At 36.6% G+C, this 21,952-nt stretch overlaps 1 long non-coding RNA gene and 1 pseudogene across 1 annotated transcript; both read right to left on the reverse strand.

The window, feature by feature from the left end:
- Positions 1 to 5,591: 5,591 nt before the first annotated feature.
- Positions 5,592 to 6,118, reverse strand: LOC120177251. Its single transcript, XR_005521396.1, has 3 exons — positions 5,975 to 6,118; positions 5,823 to 5,886; positions 5,592 to 5,710 (listed from the first exon to the last, which is right to left on the reverse strand). It is a non-coding gene; the product is annotated as an uncharacterized LOC120177251 (long non-coding RNA).
- Positions 6,119 to 6,196: 78 nt separating this feature from the next.
- Positions 6,197 to 8,041, reverse strand: LOC120177315 (annotated as a pseudogene).
- Positions 8,042 to 21,952: the final 13,911 nt, after the last annotated feature.

Genomic DNA, 21,952 nt, shown 5'->3' on the forward strand with positions numbered 1-21,952 from the left:
TTCAAGGAAAGCACGCACATGTTGTCTAGCGTCTTCATTGGGTGTACCACCAAATTGGCCGATAGAGTTCAGCATATTAAATATCACCGGTTTGAGTTCAAAATGAGTGGCTTGTATCTCAGGTGCCACTATGCCAGGATTGAGGTCATCGAGATTGGGTTCAAGTGATCTCGTATCTCTCTTGGTCTTGTAACTTGATCTATAACTACGTTCGACTAAATAATTATAAAGTGACACAAAGAACTTGTTATGGCTAGAAATTTCGTCATTGTCAATCCCCGACAACGGCGCCAAAACTTGATCGCTTGTGATGTATATGCTAAGGCAAGCTAATCTATGCAAGTATACACAATCGATGCAGTATATAGTAGTCTGAGTATCGTCTCCACAGGGATTATATTAGAAATTTTTTCACCACAACTAGAACTAATGCCATAAATTAATCATACTAAGTATTAAAAGCTAAGAACTATAATAGGAGCTAAGAATAATGATTCAATGATTGCAGACAAGTGTGGGTCGAGACAAAGAAAATGCAGACAGATAAAACAAAACAAACAAGTATTGGATTAAATATGCAAACAACCTCACATATTCAACGTGTCACAGAGCACTGATGCTAAACTATTATCTCGACAACAATTATTTTAAGCCCAAAATGAATTATTATGACTCACTAAACTGCCCGACAAGATTACTAGGTATTCTTAGATGGTTGCATGACAATATCTCTCGGCGTTAACTATAGACGTTGTCTTAACCTACTCTAAACCTTTATCCCTTTTAGTCGTTTGAAACTCACTCCTTATCTCTAAGGTAGACAAGTTAGAAATTCACCATATCGGATTCATTCATTTGCTCACATTGATCTCTCTTAATTCTCTCGAATTCAAGAATCACTTTCTAGACAAAAGGCTATCTCTCAATGCTCTTACAATTCCCAGACATGTTTTACTGAAACCCCAGGCGATCTCTCGATGCTCTTACAGTGTTAAGGCAAAATATTTAAACTATGAGCAAAACAGTCATAAGCAAACATAATTCATCATTCATAAACATAAAAATATTGTTCAGGCAAACAAAGTTAAACACCAAGTAAAACATTCATGGTGTTATCAAATATCATCCAAGATTAAACCGTTTAATACAACCCCAAATAGAATTAGAGTTTAGGAACAAATGAAGAATGACTCCCAAAGCCGGGGCTCTGTCGCGACAATCCTGATCAGCACCACGTCTGCCTTGGTGATCACACTCTCTCGAGGCCTAATCACTGCTCTGCTATTGTCTGGCTATGGAGGACACCAAGGAAGACTGGGGGGTAGACGGAGGGAAAGCACTGCAGCTTCTTGCTCACGCCTAAGGTAAAGCTCTTCTTTCTTCTTCCTTGCCTCCTTTTTGCGGCTACGGCTGGTAATTATAAGGAGAATCTCCTAGGGCTTTGCATGCTTTTGGAGTTTCCTTAATTAGCAGTTATTAATTTCCCAAACTTAAAAAGGAAAGGAGACTGTCAGAATAATCAAGGCTTGCTTGCACGTGAAGTAGGTCATCCAGCTGACATGTGACATAGGCGGTTTCGCCACATGTGCTTCAGACAAATCTTACCTCAACGAGATAAATCTTGCTTCTCACGTTCTCATCTGCTCCATTGGCCTTTGCAACTTTTCATTGTCATGACTGAAATGTTCTTCCTCTGTAGAGTTCCTGCATAAACACAACTCAAACAACCCCTTCTCCTCAGCAGCATCAGTTAAGCCAAATAAATCTTGCCTAGGCAAAACTTATCCACCACAAGCAAATATAACCTATATGCAACTAAATACAACTAAAAATGCAATGCATACTTTGTTTAGACGAGCAATAACTTAAGTGAAAAGACTATAAATTAAGTCTTTTTACGGAGTTATCAGTGGGACTTACCATTGACTCCGACAATGGCAACGATCACAACCGACTAAATCTCGACGAAAATGTGAGTAGTTTTCTTTTTTTCGATGAGTTTTTTTTTCTGTTTTTATTTTTCACTCCCTCTTTTCTCTATTTTTTCTATTCAATTTTCTCATTTTTTCTGTTTGTTCGAATGTCCTTTGAAAAATGGTTCCTTCATTTGCTTTATGATTTCCTTTTTTGGTTGCTCGAATCATTAGATCTATGAAGGTAGGGCTTTGATTTTTTTTTCTCTAATTTTAGGTTAAATCCCGAAATTTTGGGATTTAGGGTATTTTTTTTATTTGGGTCAATATTTTGACTGATTGGGTTACTATTTTGCAGGTTGCTGACGACGGCAACTGTCGGTGGTGGCTCAAGTTCCGGTCTGGAGGAACGCATGCATCACACGTGCTGGTGGGAGTTGAATGGACTGATGGCGGTGGCGTATGGAACCTTTAATTATAAAACCCTAGCGGGTTTGGATACTGAGCCTGGACCTGGGTCGGTTCGGGTCTGAACGGGTCGGATCTTGTAGTTGGGTTGACTTGGTGTTGGGTTTGTAATGTAATTGTGCTTGACTTGGTATGTAAAATAAAAAGAAAAATAAATTAATAATAATAATAATAATGATAAAATATTTTTTTTAGATCCGGACAAAAACGAGTGTCTACACCTTCATTGCCTTCTAAAATTGCAAGCGTTTGGGTTGCTTTATAGGATTGGCAGCGTGTTCAATTTGAATCAAACAAGGGACAGATTATTGCATTGAAGAATCAGATTAACAGCTTCCTTTGTGGGTTGATGTCACCTGCGGAACTTGTGCAGTTTACACACCTCAAGAGGGAACTTCATCAGTGTCGAATTACAACAGAAATTTATGGGAAGTATCGATCCAGAATAAACTGGCTAGCACATGGTGATCGGAATACAACGTATTTTCATACTCGATCTTCCAACCGACGCAGACGAAACTCAATTAAGGGGCTCTATTCCGACACTGGTTTGTGGATGGACACTTTGGATGATATTCATGTAACTGCTCTGAGGTATTTTTAATCTCTTTTTCAGACTTCATATCCTCCCCCTCCGGATAGTTTGCTCGCCACCGTCACACCTGTGGTTACAACCGAAATGGACGATCGCCTCCTTACCGAGTTCACAAAAGAAGAGGTTTATGCTGCTTTTTGTCAGATTCAACCCCACAAAGCACCAGGCATTGATGACGAGGTTCTTAATTTTTGTTTGGACCTCCTTAATGGCCATGTATCGATGGATGATATAAATCGCATGGTGCAATTCCTTAAGGGTTGAACGAGAATCAATGTCTCAATTATTTCCAAAGTTATTGTTAACCGTATTCGGCTTTTTTTTTACTGGTTTGCATTGACGATAACCAAGGTGCATTTGCCCTGGTTGACAAATCTCAAACAACGTCCTCATTGCACGTGAAACTATTCATTTTCTAAAGAATGGTCAAACAGGTTCTTCTCGTGGTGCGGCGTTAAAATTTGACATAGAAAAGGCCTATGATCGTGTTGAGTGGCCCTTTCTTCGAGCCATGTTACCTCGACTTGGGTTTGCTAAACAGTGGATTTCATTGGTGATTTCTTGTGTCACTTCTATTTCATACCAAGTCCGCATCAATGATTGCTTATCAGACATTTTTCGGCCAACACGTGGACTTCGACAAGGTGACCCATTATCGTCATTCTTATTTGTTTAATGTGCTCAAGGGTTTATTTTCACTTCTACATTGGGAGCAATGTCATAACCGAATTGAAGGATTGTGTGTGTCATTCGGGGCCTCTGATTACCCATCTCTTTTACGCTGATGACTGCATTCTTTTCCTTCGCAATACGGAGGTTGAATTTACGAGATTTCGCGACGCCCTAGCACTATATGAGAGCTATTCTGGACAAAAAGTTAATTTTGCAAAGTCCAGTGTCTATTTTTCTCCTTCGACACCGGAGTGGTTACAGACTAATTTAAGAGCCATTATGGGCGTGGCTCCCGTGTCGGATCAAGGTATGTATCTGGGAATGCCTCTTCTCATCGGTTGAAATAAAACTCAATCATTTGGATTTCTACGAGATAAAGTCTTCACGAGTTCGAGGCTCGACAAGGAATTTGATTTCATAAGCTGAACGTGTAATTTACATTAAATCTGTGAGACAAGCATTGCCAACTTATGTAATGGCACTATAGCAAAATAGAGTTTTAGCGGCGTTTTTTAATTCTATAGCGGCGTTTTTAAGCGCCGCTAAAAGCACTCGCGGCAATGGCGCCGCAAAAGGTCGAGATCTGTAGCGGCATTTTTGGAACAAACGCCGCAAGAAGTCAAGATCTATAGCGGTGTTTTTGCAACAAATGCCACAAAATGTCATATCTATAGCGGCGTTTTTGAATACAAACGCCGCAAAAGGTCAGATCTATAGTGGCATTTTGTATACAAATGCCACAAAAAGTCAGATCTATAGCGGTGTTTTTGTATACAAACGCTGCAAAAGGTCAGATCTATAACGGCGTTTTTGGACACAAACACCGCAAAAGGCCATATCTATAGCGGCGTTTTTTATACAAACGCCGCTAATTTCAATTCTTTAGCTAAGATTAATTGATATTTTGCATATTTCATTTTTTTCTCTACATCACCTGGATTTAATATCATGTAAAAATAACAACCATAAATTTTAGTAACAAAATAAATTAAAATTTATAAACATTAAAATGTAATGTAATGTAGTTTGACATTGTTCTCTAAAACAATAACATCACTTGTAAAACCTTTAGATACTTCATAAACATTCTACATTTTCTTTACAAACTTGAGAGAAACAATTTTATTGAAGCTGCTATTTACAGACTTATACTCCTCCAATACGGGGTTGGAATAAGATCTCTCCAGTTTGAAAGCGTTCCTTTGACAGAGTAAACCGGCCCACAGCTGGAACCTCCAGTGATGCTCGAGTATCAAGAAAGCAAAGGTAAATGATCTTGCATGAACATCAGCGTGAAGGTCTGGAGGCTCCAAAGGTCAACGAGGCATTGATTCAAAAAGGGAGCAAAAACACCAAAGTAAATTTATCAATTTTAAACACCTTTGACACTACTCAAACCATATAAAGGAAATAGCATTAACCCCAAGTTGTAGAGGATTACAACATACCTCTTTCAGTGTTCGCACAGTGTACAACGATTCAATGGCTATTACCCACAAAAATTACAGCATCAGTAAAAGGGTACTCCCACAGATTCTCCTAAAAAATCAAAGAACCGGAAAGATTTCGGAAAGAGATTACTTTCAGAGTATCGTTCCTGACCATTCCCCAAAACTCGGTGTAAAGTGGACCTAGGCACATCCAAAAACCAAGTAATTAGTCATGAAGGAGAAGAAGTTAATATAAACAATAAGGTTTTAAAGCAATATGTATCCCGAAAAATGAAATTGGAAATAAACTCCTCAAGAAGTATATTATTAGTAAATACAATTAAAAAACTAGTACAAGTAAGAGAAAATAGCAGAGAAAGACGGGGAAGAAGTTAAAACCCATTATCTTATGAACCTCAGTTTCAACCTAAGAACAAGAATAGTTAAGCAGCAAGTGAGGTACTATTAATTACAAAAGACATAAATCAATCCTTACCGGAATGAAAAAAAATATAGATGGAGACAGATCATGCAATTAGATATGAAAAAAAATAAAGGGTGGATTAGAGAGTTCATAGGGAAAACCCTATTAGGTTCAATCCTTTCAAGATTGCTTCATGTGCCTTTTGATCCTATTCATGATCAATAAAATAAACAAATGAATCAGGGAACATATATTTCCAGTTATAACTTTTTACAAAGAATTTTAGGCGATAAAAAGAACTCAAAAAGTGAACTACTTACTCTTTAGTAGTAAAGGAATGTGCCAAATATTTGGAACGTCATAGAGAGTGACAATATTTTCAGCCTGGAAAGAAGTCATATTTCTTAATAACAGTAGTTACTGATTTAGGATATGGAAGAAAAGCAGACAAATAGAATTCATGTTTCATTACCGGAACATGGCAAAACTGAGAGAGCTTTAACTTGACATTATCATCAAGTGCCTATTGCAAAAAAGAGGCAAGTGAATGAATAAGAAATGTCAAATTAGCACTGGTAAATACAGTTGAAAAAGATAAATAAGGGTAGAACCATTGTACTGCAACAAGCAAGAATATTTGGTCTCAAGCCAAGTCCTCTAAGTCCCCGAACACTGTGTTAACAAGCATGTTCCCTCATTGCTTGATTCTTCTGAATTCCTTAAAACAAAGAATTATACCATGACATCAAACCTATAAGGACTGTACATATACAGAAAACAAATAGATAACAAAGAAAATATATTATATCTGAGTTTGAGCTCCGCAGCTCCTAGAAAAGTATCAAATTATTAGAGTAAAGCTTTCAAAGAAAAACATGGACCATAAAACTTTCGAGAGTTTGGTTATATTTTCTTCTATCATTGCCAATGAAAGCTTGACCTCAGTACTGTATAATACAAACAAAAAGAAAAAAATAAAAAGAATAATATATTCAAGGACTTACCTGCATTTGTTAATAGCATGTTTATTGGCCAGGAGTTTAAAGCTTGAATTGATCATCTTACTAGAACACTTCACCATGAAGTTGTTTTGCTATAAAAAAAATTCTCTTTTAAGTATTTGCACCAAAAGCTACTCATTGCTTATACTGAATTTCTTCTCCAATTGAAGTAATTGGAAGGCTAGTAACAATCAAGGACCATGAACTCTTAAATTAGTAATTTGAAATAAAAAATTTATAAATAGAATGGGAGATTTATATTCTAGTCCAAATGAAGGTACATATACCTTAGTAAGGACTGTCAAAACCAACTAGAAAAAAATTATATAAGTATGCCAGAGCTTGTCCCTGCAGAAGAAAAGTAGTTTCATGGTTTCAAAACTTTATAAAACTCCAAACTCAGAGATTTATGATGTACCACTCCAGTCACAATTGAATGATGAATAAGCAAGAGAGAGTTCAATATGAATACATTTTATAGAATGATCTTAAGGAACAGTTCCATATTAATTAGTTCTACATGAGATTAAGACTCTTTATTTAGAAGGATCTCTTGACAATTATGCGTCCAAACTTGAACCTAAATTGTAGGCACTTTACCTGTGATAAATCTAATTTTGAATAGAATTTTAGGAACTGAGCCTGCAAATGCACTACTTGTACAGAATTAAAGAAATTTAAATATCAATCGCTTTAATGTTAAATTTGTGGACCTTGGATTTCAATGTAATTATTACTTCAATAAACCCTAATTCTATAGACATCATAAAATTTTCAACGATAATTTTATTCACTCGGCTAAAATGTAAGAAAGCATCTCAATTTCACAGTTCACAGTACCATCACCCAGTAATAGATAAGTGATTTCTTAACTTTCCAATCATAGGCAAACGACAACAAATTTAGCCAAAATTAGTTACGGTAAGCATAATCCTGAGTAACCAAGTGTAGTAAACAGAGGCAGCGGATTAAACCTGAGTAAACTCATGTAGTATGTCTCTATGTCTTGCAAGTTTCTGGGTCACCGAAGTAGTCGGTGCAGAAGATGCAGCACATCTACTCATACCATCAATCCAACAGTTTCTCAAGCAATGATTGAATTTCAATTTCCATAGAATTCTATGATCTGCTTGACCCGGCCTGTGCGACCCAGTATCTACATAATCTAAATGTAAGTAAATATTATCACAAAGAAGAAGGAAAAACGAAAGAGCAACAGATTCCTAAGGCTTTGGATTCCTAAAACATGAAAAAATAAATTCCCATTAAAAAATCTTATTTATTCAACTTTTAGAATATGTTCAGTTCTTCAACAAATTTGTTCCTAATTTCAATAATCTACCAGGAAAAAAAAAGCAACACACATTCCAGAAAATAACAATAAAAATGAGGAAAACGAGCAAACCTCCTGGGTTGAACCTAGCAACGAGCTTAGCATAAGAAGATAGTTTGACATCGAGATCGCCTTCGATCTTTCGAGCTTCTTTCCTCAATTCCTCCCAACCCGATTCTAGTTGATTCAGGTTCAGATCCATCATTTGGATCTCGGTAGTTCAACTTTGGATTCCTTGCTCTTCAATTCCAGCGATGAGTTCTTGTAAAACTGTGGATAAGAGAATTTAAATCAGAGATAGCATAGAAATGGTAGTGAAATAGATGGGTTTGGGGTTTGGTAGTGAAGAAGATGGGTTTGGGTAAACGACGGGATTGAAAAATGAATGAAAGGGAAAAAATGAAAAAAAGTTTAAAAGGGGCGACACTTAAAATTTGTAAACTTGAGGCGTTTGTAAACACAAGTGTATAGCGGCATTTGAATAAAAACGTCACTAAAGTACGAGTCTTTAGCGGCGTTTGTATAAAAACGTCACTAAAGTACGAGTCTTTAGCGGCCTTTGTATAAAAATGACACTAAATTACAAGCTTTTAGCGGCCTTTGTAAACACAAACGCCATTATAGTACAAGTGTATAACGGCGTTTGTATAAAAATGCCACTAAAGTACAATTCTATAGCGGCGTTTGTATAAAAACGCCACTAAAGTACGAGTCTAGCGGTGTTTGTATAAAAACACCACTAAAGTCCTACTCTTTTGTGGCGTTTGTTGAAAAAATGCCACTATCGATGAACCTATTGCGGCGTTTTTATAAAAACGTTGCTAAAGTTACCATTTTGTGGCGTTTGTTATGTAAATACCGCTATATGTTTAAAATTAATGGCGTTTACTCCCAAAACACCGCTAAAAATGCCATTGTATAACAATTTTGTTGTAGTGTGGGTTGTTATTTAATACCGGGGGTGTTTTATTGGACATCATAACTTTACTTCGTGCTTATTGGTGGACGGGTGAATCCTCATCTCGGGGATGGCCTCTTGTTGCATGGCAAACGCTTTGTCGACCGAAAAGATTGTGGGGTCGTGGATTTCATGATCTTCGACTTTTTAATATGACGATGCTTGGCAAGCAATTGTGGTGGATTTTACAATATCCTCAAAGTCTTATGGCATGACTATTTAAGGTGAAATATTTTCCTTCATGTCACATATTTCAGGCGTCGTTGGGTGATCGCCCCTTATATGCGTGGAGGAGCTTATTTGATGCTTTGCAAGAACTTTGACATGGGTTCCACTAGCGTATTGAGATAAACAGTCAGGTTTCGATGCATGCGGCGAATTGAGGTGGTGTTGATCTGATTCATCTTGCGACTAACTACACGGATGGGATACTACATCTTGTTTTATGTGGGGATTTTATGATTCTGGATGTCCCTCGTTGGGATGTTTCTCGTCTTCGACATGTTTTTACAACAAACGATGCAGACGTGATCTTATAACATGTTATCTCCCAAGTTCAGCCCGATGTGTTTATTTGGAGCGGTCATTCCTCCGACACTTATTATGTCCGCTCGGGTTATACCCGGTTCGTTCGAAGGAAGACACCAGCTATTAATGAATCCAGGCTTTGGTTATTCTTATCACATTTACATACACTACCTCAAGTACGTATGTTTGGTTGTTCTGTCCGCATTGCCCACGTCGGTGCTCTTGATGATAGATGTTGTTTGTGTGGATCTCCGGCAGAAACAATCACTCATGCGTTGAGGGATTGCTCTTGGGTTTCTACAATCCTTATACAGGATGGGTTCATGCGTGCATCGATTATTGGGAACTTCTCATCTTTTGTTGCTTGGTTAGAGAATATGATGCTTAATTTAACTGTTGATCGCTTCATTCAACTTTTGATCTTACATTGGAAGTTGTGGCATCGTCGGAATTTATATCTCCATGAAGGTCAGCTTATACCAGGGTGGTATTTGATCGCTTCAGCTATTGCATTACAATCAACTTTCTCATTGGCAATGGCTGCTTCATCTTCATCGTCATTCGGGCTGCAATAATGTCTGTCTATTCAATGATGGCAGAAACCTTCAGCTGGTCCATTCAAAATAAAGGCTCGGTGGAAATTAAATTATAGACGGAGAGAGGCATTAAGTTGATAGAGGCACCTAGATCGCACATAGCTTGCTTGATTTTAACCTCACCAATTTTACAAGGTATTGAAAACATACCATGGTCTTTATATTTCGGTGAAAGCGGTCTTTGGAAAACTGCTGAGACGTTTGCACCTAAATCCACTTTCTCGACTCCGGTAAGCTTCCTTTTAGTCATACAGAGATTCTTCAAAAACCGACAATACCTTGGAACTTTCCGGATAACCTCAATAAGAGATATATTAAATTCAACCTTCCGAAGAACGTCTAATATTTCCTTTTCCTCAGTTTTTCTATCCTTTTTAACTAACCTCGATGGAAATAGCGGTGGTACGTCATAGGGAGATGGCGTCAGATCGTCTATTTGTTCTTTATCATTCTCTTTCTGGGATCCTGCGTCAGCTGTTTCTTCTTCCCTTTTGGATTTTGAAGTTTCTTCTTTCTTCTGGGATCTTGCGCTTACTTCCTTTGGGTCTGGTGTTTCAACAATTGTACCGCTTCGGAGGGTGATGGCGCTAACATTCTCTAATGGATTCGGTTCATCTTGTAATGGTAGCCTCTTTTGTGACTCTAATCTCCCTACGGCTTGAGTCAGTTGGCTTATTTGTTTGTCCATCTCTTGGAAGTGGGCTCCAGATCGAGTCTGGAATTTTTCTTGGGATAGTGCTAACCTCTCGACAATCGATTCTAATGATGACTTCTGCGATTGTTGTGGTGGTGGAGGTCTCGCTTGATAGCCTTGATTCGGTCTTGGGTTCTGAGCATAACTGAAGTTCTGATGATCCCTCCATCCTGGGTTGTATGTATTACCGTAAGGATTATAAGCTCTTTGGGGAGGTCCTGGAAAGTTTCAGACTGCGTTGACTTAAGCTGCTGTGTCGTTTTGAATCAGCGGACAATCGTCTGTTGGATGATCAGGTGATGAACATATTCCACATAATCGGTTTGGTCCTATCTTTCTTGCAACAAGAGAGTTTACGACTTCAGTTAGCTTATCTATTTTATTTTCTATGGAAGATGAACTTATCTTATGAACCCTTCGATAAGGTTCATTGTTTGTGCGAAATTATTGGGAATTTGCGGCCATCGTCGATATTAAGTCTCTAGCCTCAGTAGGAGTCATATTCACCAAAGCTCTACCGCTGGCAGCATCGATCATTTTCATTTCCAGGGGAGATAATCCTTCATAAAAGTATTGAATGAGTGTTTGTTCGGTTGACCCATGTTGTGGGCAACTAGAACATAACTTCTTAAACCGCTCCCAGTAGTCGTAAAGTGACTCTCTATCAAGCTGCTTGATTCCAAGTATTCTCCTTCGTAGTTCACTTACTTTTGCCGCAGGGAAAAACCTGTCAAGAAAAAGACGAGTCATTTGAGCCCATGTAGTAACAGAATTAGGAGGAAGATAAAATAACCACTCCTTAACCGAATCGACTAAGGAAAAAGGAAAAGCTCTAAGTTTTATTTGGTCGTCGGTTACTCCCTGTGGTCTCATACTGGAGCAGACCATATGAAACTCCTTGAGATATTTCTGTGGATCTTCGTTCGGCAATCCGCGGAATGTAGGGAGGAGATGAATTAGGCCAGTTTTCAACTGGTACGGAGTTTCGCCTTGGGGAAATCAATGCTCAAAGGCACTTGTTTGGTAGGTGTCGCGGCTAACACCCGGATAGTAAGATCAGCCATCGAATTTATATTACCTGAATTTGATTCTTCTTCTGGATTTGTTTGTTGTATTCTTCTTTTCCGAAGTGTCTATGCGTGGAGTCTCCTAGCTTTGGCTTCAATCTCCGGGTCGTACTCCACTAATGCTCTCGGATTAGACCTGGTCATAAATCAAAAACAACAAAAAATTAGTAACTTTGGCGAAGTCCCCCGCAACGGCGCCAATTTAACAACTGTTGTTTCGGTTGTCAAAATAAATTCCTTTTTCTCAATCAATAAATAAAGGAAATTCGCAGTATAGAGAAATAAAGGTCGATTCCACAGGGACTTAGAAAATTTCGAATTTCTTTCTGAATTATTTATGCCAGGCGTGAATATAGAAAATGGGGAGGGGGTTTGGTGAAAAACGATTAAGTAAATAAAAGCAATTAAGGTAAAATAAGGTAATAAAGGTTGTAAATGAATATGATAAAAATAGTCTCAAGCTTTGCTTTGACTCAATTTCCTTTAGATCATCGAATGAGATTTTCTCTTCAGGATTCACGTCGGTTACTTTGTCTACAAAGGCTATCCCTGTGACACTATCTTGTATACCGAATACCCAAGGCAATCTTTGATTCCAGCTTGAGGAATTGATTCTATCAAAATCAATTGTCGTAGATCAATTACCGTTTAAGTTCATGGAGACCGACTCTGATTGTTGCTTCAATAACCGTCAATTCCGATCTCAATTCCCTCTTGGCGAAGCTATCTCGCCAAGTGTGTTCCCAGGAAGTCGAATTGCTTTCTATAAGCCAAATATTCCTCCCACACGTTTAATCGTAACAACCTCTTGACCAAATTCAATCTTTGATTTCGAAAACTGTTTTGATTTTGGAAAAAAATATGCGCAGTGTGATTGAGAGAGCTATTCCGAAGATATTAAGGGACCATTTCAATTCTTTCGTTGGAATTGAATCATCGCAACAACTCTCGTCTTATGAAAAGTTTAGCTAAGCATGACAAAATTCATACTTAGCATATTAAAAATAAAACTTGAAAATAAAGAAAAAAGGGAAAAACTTGAAAAGTAAAAAGAGAAAACTTTAATAAAACTATAGAGAAAAGAAGAATGTAATTTGAGTGATGAGTTTAGGCTTACCCCAAGTAGGTATTTATAGCCTCTCAAAGCCTAAAGGATAAACAAAGAAAACAAATAAAATAATCCTAAAGACAATTGCTTTTTAATTTAAATTCAAACTTAAACTAGTCTCCTAATGTAACCCTGCTCGTCAATCTTCCAGAAGGCGTGCAGAGGAAATCTTCTAGAAACCCTCGCTGACTGGACCTTCTAGAAACTGCCACGTCAGACCACGTCATGCCCAGAGTCGTGCATGTCTCCAACCGTGACCAAATAATAAAAAAAATGCAGAATGCGCCCGTTTTGTCACTAATTCTGGAAAGTAAGGACCTATAAGAAAACAAACATAACACGACCAATTTAGCAGCAATAATTCCACAAAACCGAATAAATAACGAGAAAAGATTGACGATTTTGAACACTCATCAAATTCCCCCTCACTTATCTCATGCTTGTCCTCAAGTATGATTAATCAAGTTAGTCAAAAATTTCATTTATCATTTTTTGTCAAGTTTCACATTCAAGGAAGTAAGGTAGAGACCACAATAACTATTCAAGTCAAGAAATCAATCAATTAAAACATCACCAATTGGAACAAGTCAAGTGTAATTGTAATATTCATTCATTCAATAATCTCGATGCTCATAACTCAATACCTTACCAGGATTCACTCAAATCACTCAATGTGTTTGGGGTAAAGAAACGCTCAATGTTAGAATCGACACGATATTACCATAAGCCTACAAGTAAATCAAATCTCCACTACTAATGAGAACACGATGCATAAATCAAAGGGTCTTTTATTGGTTGTAACGGGGTTTAGGTAAAGGTGGGAAAAAGGCTAATTAATATGGCTAAATATTCAAGGCAATGAACTAACAAATAATAATCTCAACTCCATCAAAACATTAAGCACACCAAGATAAAAAGACGACATATCAAACAACAAATATCTTTTCGAAATGCATTTTTTTTCTCTTTGTTGTTGTTTTGTTTACCATTTTCACGTCTTTTTTTTCTTTTATTTTTTTCTTTTTTTTCGAACAACTCTTTTTTTCTTTTTCCTTTCGAAATGTTGTTGTTTTTTTTTCTTCTTCTTTTTGGAGCATACATCGGATAATTGCTCACTTGCCCTGAAAAAGGTAGAAAAGTGGGATAAAACAAAAAGGCTCGAGTTTATAAATGTGGTAAAAACAAAGAAATGGAAATGGTTCAAAAGTGGGTAACTAGGAGAAAATAACATGGGTAGGCAATTTAGTGGGGAAATATAAAGGTTAATCCTAAGGTGCCCAAATCATTTTTAAGTATCATATTCATGTTTAATCTCGACAGTATTTATCATGCAGGTTCTAGAATACCAATGTCAAATTCGACACACTCAATCCAACAAAATGAGAGCGAAAATGATATGCTCGTAAAGGCTCAAATCTCACCAAATTGTTTCATGCATTGAGATAATCACATTTCAACCAACAAAGGCATGGGATATCACAAAATCACCAACTTGATCACAATTCATGCTATTCGCTATCAAGAATATCCTAACCTAAACAATTATGGGTTCCCAAACAAGCATAGCATTCCAAAAAAATTTCACAAGACAAAGACAATCAATGAAATTTTCGAAAAATCCAACCAACACATACTAACATCGAAACATAAAGACAAGCAAAAGGGAAATTCAATCCTACAATCTACTCCCCATCACTTAAAGCGTTTTGCCTCAAAACGAAAAATTAAAGTGCAAGAAAAGGAATAAAGTACTCCCCGGATTTCATGTCGGTTTTGCTAATGTGCGCCGTTTAATGAAACGGTGCGCACGGCTGAGGCATTATTTTTTTCTACTTTGTTCGACTGTTCACTGCTCAGTAGTCTCCAAAATTAGCATTCGAAATCATAATTTCGTAAATCTTCATCGTTCAAGTTTGAATAAAACAAATTTGATTACTGCAAATAAAAATTAAATAAAATAAAACATGTTCGATCGAAATGAAAATAAAGAGTGAAAATAAAAATAAAAATAAAAATTTAACGGAAAAACAATGGGTTGCCTCCCATGAAGCGCTTTTGTTTAACGTCGTTGGCTCGACGAACTGATTCAGACTACAGGTTCCGTGACAGACACTTCCACTTCATTCGTTTTTTCCAACTAAGAAATTCTTTATGAGAAATTCGAAAATTCTCATAAAGATTACTTTGGATTTTTCCCAAATTAAGAATCTTGTTGAAAAGAATGGTCGTCAAAACATCTTTTTTACCAAAAATTCATATCTTCAAATGATCCATCGATGGTTTCGACTCAATTTTTGGTGCCTGCAAAAGGGAAGGTAAATCTTTAATTTTTAAAGAAGTTAAGATCAAATTTGAATCAACAACTGAAATATTTTTCAACTCCCTTATATCGTCTTTTTTATTATCCGATTCCTTGCATAAATCATCAACAAAGTTAGATTCATCATCAACATGTTTAATAACGCAAACAAAATTAATACTATACACGTTATCCGAATATCTCATTGCTTTATAAACATCAAATTTTAAGATCTCACCGTCGAACTCCATAGTAAGAATACCGCTTCGAACGTCAATTTTTATATTTTTCGTGCTCAGAAAGGGACGACCGAGGAGGATTTCAGAACCAATTTTGCTACGATCATTTTCCATATCAATCATATAAAAATCAGCTGGGAAAATTAAGTCTTCTACCTCTACTAGAACATTTTTTATCAGTCATTCAGGATAAATAACTGATTTGTCGGCCAGCTGAAGTGTAACTCTCGTCTCTTTCAAAGGCTCGGTGGAAACTAAATTATAGACGGAGAGAGGCATTAAGTTGATAGAGGCACCTAGATCGCACATAGCTCGCTTGATTTTAACCTCACCAATTTTATAAGGTATTGAAAACATACCTTGGTCTTTATATTTCGGTGGAAGCAGCCGTTGGAAAACTGCTGAGACGTTTGCACCTAAATCTACTTTCTCGACTCCGATAAGCTTACTTTTAGTCGTACAGAGATTCTTCAAAAATTGGCAATACCTTGGAACTTTCTGAATAACCTCAAGAAGAGGTATATTAACTTCCACCTTCTGAAGAACGCCTAATATTTCCTTTTCCTCAGTTTTTCTATCCTTTTTAACTAATCTCGATGGAAATGGTAGTGGCACGTCATAGGGAGATGGCATCAAATCGTCTATTTGTTCTTCATCATTCTCTTTCTAGGATCCTGTTTCAGCTGTTTCTTCTTCCCTTTTGGAGTTCGAAGTTTCTTATTTCTTCTGGGATTTTGCACTTACTTCCTTTGGGTCTGGTTGTTCAAAAATTGTACCGCTTCGGAGGGTGATGGCGCTAACATTCGCTATTGGATTCGGCTCAGTTTGTGATGGTTGCCTCCTTTGTGACTCTAATCTCCCTACGGCTTGAGTCGGTTGGCTTATATGTTTGTCCATCTCTTGGAAGTGGGCTTCAGTTCGAGTCTGGAATTTTTCTTGGGATAGTGTTAACCTCTCGATAATCGATTCTAATGATGACTTATGATGTTGTTGTGGTGGTGGAGGTCTCGCTTAATAGCCTTGATTTGGTCTTGGGTTCTGAGCATAACTGAAGTTCTGATGATCCCTCCATCATGGGTTGTATGTATTACCGTAAGGATTATAAGCTCTTTGGGGAGGTCCCGGAAAGTTTCTGACTACGTTGACTTGAGCTGCTGCGTCGTCTTGAATCAGTGGACAACCGTCTATTGGATGATCATGTAATGCACATATTCCACATAATCGGTTTGGTCATGTCTTTCCTACAACAAGAGAGTTTATGACTTCAGTTAGCTTATCTATTTTATTTTCTATGGAAGATGAACTTATCTTATGAACCCTTCGATAAGGTTCATTGTTTGTGCAAAATTGTTGGGAATTTGCGGCCATCGTTGATATTAAGTCTCTAGCCTCAGTAAGAGTCATATTCACCAAAGCTCTACCGCTGGCAGCATCGATCATCTTCATTTCCAGGGGAGATTCATAAAAGTATTGAAGGAGTGTTTGTTCGGTTGACCCATGTTGTGGGCAACTAGAACATAACTTCTTAAACCGCTCCCAATAGTCGTAAAGTGACTCTCCATCAAGTTGCTTGATTCCAAGTATTCTCCTTCGTAGTTCACTTACTTTTGTCGTAGTGAAAAACCTGTCAAGAAAAAGACGAGTCATTTGAGCCCATGTAGTAACAGAATTAGGAGAAAGATAAAATAACCACTCCTTAGCCGAATCGACTAAGGAAAAAGGAAAAGCTCTAAGTTTTATTTGGTCCTCGGTTTCTCCTTGTGGTCTCATGCTGGAGCAGACCATATGAAATTCCTTGAGATGTTTCTGTGGATCTTCGTTCGGCAATCCGCGGAATGTAGGGAGGAGATGAATTAGGCCAGTTTTCAACTGGTACGGAGTTTCGCCTTGGGAAAAATCAATGCTCAAAGGCACTTGTTCAGTAGGTGCCGCAGCTAACTCCCGGATAGTAAGATCAGCCATAGGATTTATATTACCTGAATCCGATTCTTCTTCTAGATTTGTTTGTTTTCTTCTTCTTTCCCGAAGTGCCTGTGCGTGGAGTCTCATAGCTTTGGCTTCAATCTCCGGGTCGTACTCCACTAATGCTCCCGAATTAGATCTGGTCATAAATCAAAAGCAAACAAAAATTAGTAACTTTGGCGAAGTCCCTCGCAACGGCGCCAAATTGACATCTGTCTTTTCGGATGTCAAAATAAATTCCTTTTTCTCAATCAATAAATAAAGGAAATTCGCAGTATAGAGAAATAAGGGCTGATTCCACAGGGACGTAGAAAATTCTGAATTTATGTCTGAATTATTTATGCCAGGCGTGAATATAGAAAATGGGGGGTTTTGGTGAAAAACGATTATGTAAATAAAAGCAATTAAGGTAAAAATAAGGTAATAAAGGTTGTAAATGAATATGATAAAAATATCCTCAAGCTTTGCTTTGACTCAATTTCCTTTAGATCATCGAATGAGATTTTCTCTTCGGGATTTACGTCGGTTACTTTGTCTACAAAGGCTATCCTCGTGACACTATCTTGTATACTGAATACCCAAGGAAATCTTTGATTCCGGCTTCGGGAATTGATTCTATCAACATCAATTGTCGTAGATCAATTACCGTTTAAGTTCATGGTGACCGACTCGGATTGTTGCTTCAATAACCATCAATTTCGATCTCAATTCCCTCTTGGCGAAGCTATCTCGCCAAGTGTGTTCCCAGGAAGTCGAATTGCTTTCTATAAGCCGAATCTTCCTCCCACACATTTAATCGCAACAACCTCTTGACCAAAGTCAATCTTTGATTTTGAAAACTGTTTTGATTTTGAAAAAAATAAGCGCATAGATTAAGAGAGATATTCCGAAGATATTAAGGGACCGTTTCAATTCTCCCGTTGGAATTGAATCATCGCGACAGCTCTCGGCTTATGAAAAGTTTAGCTAAGCATGACAAAAGTCATACTTAGCATATTAAAAATAAAGCTTGAAAATAAAGAAAAAAGGGAAAAACTTGAAAAGTAAAAAGAGAACTTTAATAAAACTAGAGAGAAAAAAAGAATGTAATTTGAGTGATGAGTTTAGGCTTACCCCAAGTGGGTATTTATAACCTCTCAAAGCCTAAAGGATAAACAAAGAAAACAAATAAAATAATCCTAAAGATAATTGTTTTTTAATTTAAATTCAAACTTAAATTAGTCTCCTAATCTTCCAGAAGGCGTGCGGAGGAAGTCTTCTAGAAACTGTCGTTGACTGGACCTTCTAGAAACTGCCACGTCAGACCGCGTCATGCCCAGAGTCGTGTCCATGTCTCCAACCATGACCAAATAGTAAAAAAATGCAGAATGCGTCCGTTTTGTCACTAATTTTGAAAAGTAAGGACATGTAAGAAAACAAACATAACACGACCAATTTAGCAACAATAATTCCACAAAACCAAATAAATAACGAGCAAATATTGACTATTCTGACCACTCATCAAATACAAACCGTAAAATAGCTGACTTTCATTTGCCATACCTTTCCAAATTATGAATTCCTGAAAACCCATAATCCAAATATTGACTAATGTTTATAAGATCTGGCTTATACCATATCTGGATTTGTCAAAGGGCTGAATCAAGAGAGTACTTGAATCAGGAGCAATACCTTTTAAGCTGACTGGAGTTCCATAATATTCCACCTAAAACAAGACACCGTTAAATCGTTGTAAGAAAGCTTTTGTTTTAAACCAAATTAGTGGCTGTAAAAGATTCCATACCTCAACTAAACCAGGGTTTTTGAAAACCATTTTCCAGGATAGCTCGTTCATAATCCAATATAAACCATGTGATCCTGTAGAAGATTCCATGCCTCAACTTTGTCAAGCATGACGGGGTTTCCCCCTCCCTGTCCTTATGGAATTGAAATCAGTTCTAACCGTTTCTATCATCTTCTCCATTCTCGCTTTCTAATAAAAAGACCAAAAAAAAAAACTTAATATCAATACCCGTTTGTATAAAAACGGCATCTTTCTCCATGGAAGATTTCTCTGCTTCAGTTTCTTCAATAGTTGCACACCTCACGAGCCTCCACATTCCAAAGCAATAAACATATCTAAAAAACAGAAAAGCAAACCCCACAACTATGCTAATATTCTATCCTAGAATTTCTTCAAACACGTAAAAAGTAATTTCAGCAACCAAAACAATAAACATATCTGAAAAAACAAAAGAGAAAACCCCACAACTATACTATCCTAAAATTTCGCTGTAGCATTTCATCAAAACACATAAGAAGCATTTTCAAAAGCCAACTTGCCTCTAACGTGCCAAATCTTTAACAACCAGCTTGGACTTGGCTAGTTGGCTTGTCAACGAGTTAATAAGAAAGAGGGAAGAAAGTGTGGCACGGAATCACAACTTTCCGCTGTCGGGCTCCTCGGGTTGAGTTTTGTTTGGTTACACGTCCAAGTTAATTCTAAGCATAATACCAAAATTAGTCCCTTATATTTACCAAAATATCATTTTAGCCTCTTTTTTAAGATTTTGGTCTCTCAATGTTTAATTTTAGATAAAAAGATCTCTAATATTTGATATAACTTTGACGTTTATTTTTTTGGAATATTTTGAACATCAACGTTTCATTTTCTGATAAAACTGTAAAAGGGCTCCAATTTTATAATATTAATCGGGTGTTAACAAAGACTTTTTATCTTCAAATGAAATGTTAATAGCTAAAATATTCTAAAAAAAACTAAAATAAATATTTTAATAAACATTAGGAGTTAATTTTAATATTGCGCCTTTATTCTATTCTAAATCTGCTTTTACTCCCGTATGGGTCGATCCATCATTACTTGTTTGAATTCATTGTATAAATGATATTTGAGCTGAGCCTGCAAAGTATTTATTAGGTAGAATTGGCTCTACAAGTAAGGCGGATAAAAATTTGGCCTACTAAATCATCTCTAAAGTTATTTTGGGATCACGACAAATGTTGCATTTAGAAACTCAATACGCTCATATGATGAATTTACCTTATAATATTATTTTATTAAAATTCATCATGATGATGTGATAAATTTTTATAAATATAATTTTTTATTAAAATTTATTAAGTCAAAGTTACAAATTTTAATAAAAAAATATATATTTTATTAAAATTCATCATGTGCACGTGACGAGTTCCAAGTCAATATACTAAATGACGTAAATGCCAAATTAATTTTAAAGATGACTTAATAAGTCAATTTTCTTACCCACCCAACGGACAAATTTTACCTTATTTATTAGTTATGATTTTGTGTATTGAATTAGATAGATATCTCAAACATTATACGAGGCTAAGGCCCAGCACTAAATCAAACTCAGGAAGGTGTGGTATCCACCTCCCCTGTATCATGTCCCTTTATTATAGGTATAGTATAAATTTTGACCCTTTATTATATAGACCAGTTTAAATTAATCATCAAATTACATAGACCAAATTCATAGCTATTGCAGTTCTGGCGTATCTTAGTTTATTATCGTTGAGACAAGTAGAGAAGAGTAAAGGGTAGCTTTTCCCATTAATATTCGTAGATTAAACTTTTATTTACCACGCATGTATGTGTGTATTAATTTGATTCAATTGTACATCAAAATTTTGGACTAGTTATTCCCATGTGGAGTATCCACTTATAGAGTGAGATGAAATCATTTTTCAACGGTTTTGCCTGAGAAATTAACGGTGCATGGTTGGACAAAGTTCCCAACAATATCATTGCCGATTATTCTTCCTTCAACAACTGATTTATAGTTTGATTCATCTGTAAACAGAACGTCTGGGTTTTTATATTTTGAAGATAAGAGGCTAACTCTTACAACATAAAAAAAATGTTCATATTTACTGCAGGAGACAATGATGGTGTCTTCCCCAACGTAATTCCCAAAACCAACTGTTGGGGGCATTTATTATTATTGTTAAGCAATCTTTTACATATATGGAGAAGAAATAAATGTCCTTAATGATTACACTATAGATTTTTAAATTTCAAAGTTTTGAAATTAATCTTTGCTAACTCATTAATTTCTCTGTCTTATGATGCTTTTATCATCAACTTTGTTCATCTAATTGTTTTGGTCTAATGTTCTTTTCCCCTATCTAATTGTTGAATATATGAGTAAAATTTTAGCATCATTTATTAAGGAATAGCGTTGTACTGCTGGCATTGTCTGGTGAGAAAACTGTTCTTATACACCTCTCGACGTGAACGCCCTGATCAAGTATCGCTTCCTTCATTTATGCATCGACTGTAGACTAAGATTTACAGCGAGTCTTTAAGACCACAGTGTTAACTTCGTAATAGCCATACCATTTGGATGCGAGAATTCGTAAAGATGAAGGATGATAATGGACTTGTTCTCCGGAGACTGGCAGATGCAAAACATATTCAAGGTGGATACATACTAGCCATAAAATTCGATTTTGTTTATATTAGTTGTCTATTTTATTATCGGTGCCCATCTGAAAATTTTATTTGTCCTCACCTCATACGGAAAATTTCAATAATTAATATGTGTGTGCTACCCTAAAAAATTATTTATGTATCCGTCAGTGTCTTTGGACTTTTAGATGAAATTTATTTACTTTTTTAATAGAAGCCATTAGTTACTTAGAATT

The sequence above is a fragment of the Hibiscus syriacus genome, unplaced genomic scaffold (assembly GCF_006381635.1).
Source record: "Hibiscus syriacus cultivar Baekdansim isolate YM2019G1 unplaced genomic scaffold, ASM638163v2 tig00112285_pilon, whole genome shotgun sequence".
NCBI lineage: Eukaryota > Viridiplantae > Streptophyta > Magnoliopsida > Malvales > Malvaceae > Hibiscus > Hibiscus syriacus.